The sequence below is a fragment of the Cryptomeria japonica genome, unplaced genomic scaffold (assembly GCF_030272615.1).
Source record: "Cryptomeria japonica unplaced genomic scaffold, Sugi_1.0 HiC_scaffold_462, whole genome shotgun sequence".
Classification (NCBI taxonomy): domain Eukaryota; kingdom Viridiplantae; phylum Streptophyta; class Pinopsida; order Cupressales; family Cupressaceae; genus Cryptomeria; species Cryptomeria japonica.
Window position 1 is genome coordinate 81,887 of NW_026729282.1, and position 5,614 is coordinate 87,500.

At 61.7% G+C, this 5,614-nt stretch overlaps 1 non-coding gene across 1 annotated transcript; it reads left to right on the forward strand.

Annotated features, from left to right (window-relative positions):
* Positions 1 to 3,137: 3,137 nt before the first annotated feature.
* LOC131871797 (5S ribosomal RNA) lies at positions 3,138 to 3,256 on the forward strand. The gene has a single exon (XR_009370002.1). It is a non-coding gene; the product is annotated as a 5S ribosomal RNA (ribosomal RNA).
* The last annotated feature ends 2,358 nt before the right edge of the window (positions 3,257 to 5,614 follow it).

Consider the following 5,614-nt stretch of genomic DNA (forward strand, 5'->3'; position numbering starts at 1 on the left):
GCGCACAACCAAGGGAGTTGACCCATCAAACCCAACACCTCCCCTATATAAGCTATTTGTCTGATTCTCATACATGTGTAGCCTGCAACAACGATTAGGACATCCACCCCAACTTCTGAATTCGTCTGCGTTGACCGCACCAAAGGTGCACGCCTTGGTGCTCACCAAAATCCGACTTCCGACTTCTTCTGCTATGCGGGGTCTTTGAGGTTGGCGCAGTGCGCACAACCAGGGGAGTCAACCCACCGAATGCAACACCTCCCCTATATAAGCTATTTGTCTGATTCTCATACATGCGTAGACTGCAGCAATGATTAGGACATCCACCCCAACTTTTGACTTCTTAAACAAGACAGGGTCTTTGAAGTTGGTGCAGTGCACACAACCAGGGGAGTCGACCCATCAAACGCAACACCTCCCCTATATAAAGCTATTTGTCCGATTCTCATACGTGTAGTCTGCAGCAGCGATTAGGACATCGACCCCAACTTCCGAATTCGTTTGCATTGACCGCACCAAAGGTGCACGCCTTGGTGTGCACCCTGGAGTGCACTTTGGTGCTCACCTCGGTGCACACTTTGGTGTGCACCTCGGTGTGCACCAAAGGTGCGCACCTTGGAGCGCACCAAAGGTGTACACTTTGGAGCGCACCACATAGGGTCTTTGAGAGGTTGGCGCAGTGCGCACACCAAGGTGGGTGTTGAGGTGCGTGCCGAGGTGGGTGGGTGCTAGGGTGCGCTCCATGGTGGGTGCCAGGGTGGGTGCGTGCTAGGGTGGATTCCAAAGAGGGTCATAGGGTGGGTGCCAAGGTGGGTTGGTGATATAGTGGGTTCAAAGGTGGGTACTAGGGTGGGTTCCAAGGTGGGTCACAAGTTGGGTGCCAGGATGCGTGGGTGTTAGGTTGGGTGCCAAGGTGGGCTCCTGCGTGGGTGGGTGCTAGGGTGGGTTTCAAGGTGGACGCGAGGGCGGGTGCCAAGGTGGGTAACAAGTTGGGTGTTAGGATGGGTGAGTGCTAGAGTGGGTGCCAAGGTGGGTGGGTGCTAAGGTGGATGCCAAGGTGGTTCACAGGGTGGGTGGGTTCTAGGGTGAGTTCCAAGGTGGGTCACAGGTTCAGTGCTAGGGTGGGTGTCAAGGCGGGTGTCGAGGTGCCTGGGTGCTAGGGTGTGGATGCCAATGTGGGTCATAGGGTGGGTACTAGGGTGGGCTGCAATGTGGGTGCCAAGGTGGGTAACATGCTCGGTGGGTTCTAAATTGGGTGCCAGGGTGGGTGTGCACCCACCTTGCCCGAGGTGGGTGCCAAGGTGCCAGTGTGGGTGGGTGCTAAGGTGGATGCCAAGGTGGGTGAGAAGGTGGGTGATAGGTTGAGTGGTAGGATGGGTGGGTGCCAAGATGGGTCACAGGGTGGGTGCAAGGGTGGGTAGGTGCTAGGGTTGGTGTCAGGGTGGGTGGGTGCTAGGTTGGGTTCCAAGGTGGGTGCGAGGGTGAGTGTCAAGGTGGGTCACAGGTTAGGTGCTAGGATGGGTGAGTGCTAGGGTGCAAAGGTGCCAGGGTGGGTGCTAGGATGGGTCGATGCTAGGGTGAGTGGCAAGGTGGGTCCACAAGTGTCAAGGTGGGTGCCGAGGTGGGTGCCAAGTCGGCGACTGCTATGGTGGATGCCAAGGTGGGTCACGGGGTGGGTGCCAAGTTGCTAGGTTGGGTTCCAAGGTGGGTGCCAACGTGGGTGCTAGGGTGCGTGGGTTAAAGGGTGTGTCACAACGTGGGTGCCAGGATGGGTGCGCACCCACACTGGCCAAGACGGGTGCGGGTGCAAGGTTGGGTTCCAAGCCCGGTCACAGGCTGGGTGCTAGGATGGGTGGGTGCCAAGGTGGGCACCAGGGTGGGTGCACCCACCCTGGCCAAGGTGGGTCACGGGGTGGGTCCTAGGGTGGGTAACGGGGTGGGTACTAAGGTGCGTGCCAAGGTGGGTCATAGGGTGGGTGCCAAGGTGGGCACCAGGGTGGGTGTGCACCAACCCTAGCCAGGGTAGGTCACGGGGTGGTTGTCGGGGTGGGCGTCAAGGAGCCAAGGTGGGTGGCAAGTAGCCAAGTTGCGTGCCAAGGTGGGTGTCGGGGTGGGTGCCAAGGATCCAAGGTGGGTGCCAAGGAACCAAGGTGGGTGTCTGGGTGGGTGCCGAGGTGGGAGCCAGGGTGGGTCCCAAGGTGAGTGCAAAGGTGGGTGCCAGGGTCAAGGTGAGTGCCAATGTGGGTTCCAAGGTGCCAGGGTCAGGGTGAGTGCCAATGTGGGTTCAAAGGTGCTAAGTTGGGTGCGAGGTTGGGTGCGAGGGTGGGTGGGTGCCAAGGTGTGCTAGGTGGAAGCCCGGGTGGGTCGGCATCCCATGGGTGTCGAGTTGGGTGCCTGATGGGTGCTTCTTGTCAAGTTTTAGTCGTCGGGACTCATTTCGAGCCTTAGAGGTCGTTTCTTGTCCGGTTGCCCTGTCTTCGACCTGGGAACCCAATTTTGGTCCTCGGGTCCCATTTTTTTTTGTCTCGCATCCCACTTTTGGCCTGTGGCCTTTTCGGGGTCGATTCTCGTTTTGGGCATCAGAGCATGTTTCTTCTCCTAAAACCCAATATTTGTTTATTAAGTCTCGGAACACATTTTTGTTCTCGTGGACCCATCATGGGTCTTGGAACGCATTTGTGGTCCTTGGGTCCCATTTTGCATCCCGAAACTTGTGTTTTGGTGCTTGATCCCTATTTTGGGTGCCCACCTTGCACCAAGTGCGCACCCGGGGCAAACCGAGCGCCTTGGTGCACCAGGGCAAGATCGAGCGTGCACCCGAGGCGCCCCGAACATGCACCAAGGTGCACTCGGCCCACATGTGAGCGCAGGTCGTTGCGCCCGAGGTGGTGTGTGGGCACCGCGTTGCAGACGGGACACTGCACGCACACGACGCCCCCTCCAGGTGCACGCACGTAGGCCGGGCCGGGTGCACACCCGACGCCCTAGCAAGGTGCGCGCACCCGGGCAGGGCTCACACTTGGCGAACGGGGCGCACTTCGCGAGGGAGGGTGTGCACCTCGACGGGGGTGGGTGGCCGGGGTGGATTCGCACGTGGGTCGCGGTTTGCTAAGTACACACTGCGACAAGCTCATAACGGGTGCGATCATACCAGCGTTAGTGCACCGGATCCCATCAGAACTCCGCAGTTAAGCGCGCTTGGGCCGGAGTAGTACTGGGATGGGTGACCTCCCGGGAAGTCCCGGTGTTGCACCCTTTTTTAGTTTTTCGCCGGGCGTCGCAATGCTATTTGAATAAACCTTTTGCCCGTTTGCGTTCTCGTCGGGGCCGGGCCGGGCCGGGGTGCGCTGCCCGCACTACCGCGCGCGCGGGGGCGACACCGAGCGCGCACCCGAGGCGCCCCGAGCACACAGGCCACGGTGCAACCCGGGCGTTGTGCGCGCACCCCGGTGCGCCCGAGGTGCTGCGCGCGCACCCAGGTGAAATCGGTGTGCACCTCGGCCAGTGCGCGCTCGGTCGAGTCGCGCACGTTGGCCAAGGTGCACGGTGATGTTTCTTACTCTAAGGTTCCGCACCAGACGCCCGGGACAGGTGAGCGAAGCTGGGCGGGGCCGGGTGCGCGGCCGGGGCAGGTGCACGCAGCTGGAGAGAGCTTTGGAGCACACTTCGGAGCGCACCAATGATGCGCTCCATTCAAAAGTTTCCTGAAAAGGCAAAAAAAGTTGAGATTATAGAATTTCCCACTTGAGAGATTGTAAAAAAAAAAAATTTAAAATGAAGGAAACGCGGGTGCCAAGGTGTGCGCAGCCCAGCCAAGGTGTGCGCACCAAGGCGCCCACCCTGGCGAAGGTGCACGCAAGGTGCGCACCCGAGGCAAACCGGACAATTAACCCAACTTTCGACTTCGCGCGCACCTTGGAGCGCACTTCGGAGCGCTCCTTGGTGCGCACCAATCTTGGGCACCTCGGAGTGCACCATGGCGCCCACCAAGGTGCGCACCCGGGGCAAACCGAGCTCCGACTTCGTGCGCACCTTGGAGCGCACGAAAGGTGCGCACCATGGCGCCCACCAAGGTGCGCAGCCCAGCCAAGGCGTGCGCATCAAGGTGCGCACCCTGGCGAAGGTGCGCACCCGGGGCAAACCGAGCTCCGACTTCGTGCGCACCTTGGAGCGCACAAAAGGTGCGCAACCCAGCCAAGGTGTGCGCACCCCGGTCAAACCGAGCTCCGAATCGTGCGCACCAGAGGTGCACGCCATCGTGCGCACCTTGGAGCACACTTCGGAGCCCTCCTTGGTGCGCGCCGATGTTGCGCACCTCGGAGCGCACCCGGGGAAAACAATGCAATTAACCCGACTTTCGACTTCGTGGGCACCTCGGAGCGCTCTCGGGTTCGCACCTCGGAGCACACCGAGGTGCGCACCTTTGATGCGCTGCCTTCACCAATTTCCAGAAAAGGCAAGAAAACATTGAGAAGGTGTGCGCACCGAGGTGCCCACCCTGGCGAAGGTGCACGCGAGGTGCGCACCCGGGGCAAACCGGGCTCCGACTTCGTGCACGCCGCACCTTGGAGCACACTTCGGAGCGCTCCTTGGTGCGCACCAGGGCGCGCAACCCAGCCGAGGTGCCCACCCCGGCGAAGGTGCACGCGAGGTGCGCACCCGGGGCAAACCGGGCTCCGACTTCGTGCACGCCATGGTGCCCACCGCGGCGAAGGTGCACGCGAGGTGCGCACCCGGGGCAAACCGGGCTCCGACTTCGTGCACGCCGCACCTTGGAGCACACTTCGGAGCGCTCCTTGGTGCGCACCATGGTGCCCACCAGGGCGCGCAACCCCGCCGAAGGTGCACGCGAGGTGCGCACCCGGGGCAAACCGGGCTCCGACTTCGTGCACGCCGCACCTTGGAGCACACTTCGGAGCGCTCCTTGGTGCGCACCATGGTGCCCACCAGGGCGCGCAACCCCGCCGAAGGTGCACGCGAGGTGCGCACCCGGGGCAAACCGGGCTCCGACTTCGTGCACGCCATGGTGCGCACCGCGGCGAAGGTGCGCACCCGGGGCAAACCGGGCTCCGACTTCGTGCACGCCGCACCTTGGAGCACACTTCGGAGCGCTCCTTGGTGCGCACCAGGGCGCGCAACCCAGCCGAGGTGCCCACCCCGGCGAAGGTGCACGCGAGGTGCGTACCCGGGGCAAACCGGGCTCCGACTTCGTGCACGCCGCACCTTGGAGCACACTTCGGAGCGCTCCTTGGTGCGCACCATGGTGCCCACCAGGCCGCGCAACCCAGCCAAGGTGTGCGCACCAAGGTGCACGCGAGGTGCGCACCCGGGGCAAACCGGGGTCCGACTTCGTGCACGCCGCACCTTGGAGCACACATCGGGGCGCTCCCGGGTTCGCACCGGCGTTGCGCACCGTGGTGGGCACCTCGGAGCACACCAAGGTGGGCAGCGAGGTGCGCACCTTTGATGCGATGCCTTCACTAATTTCCATAAAAGGCAAAAAAAAAACGAGATTTTAAAATTTCCGTTTTGAAAGATAGTGAGAAAAAGGGAATGCTGGTGCCATCTTGAGCCCGCCCTGGTGCGCAGCCCAGCCAAGGTGTGCGCACCAAGG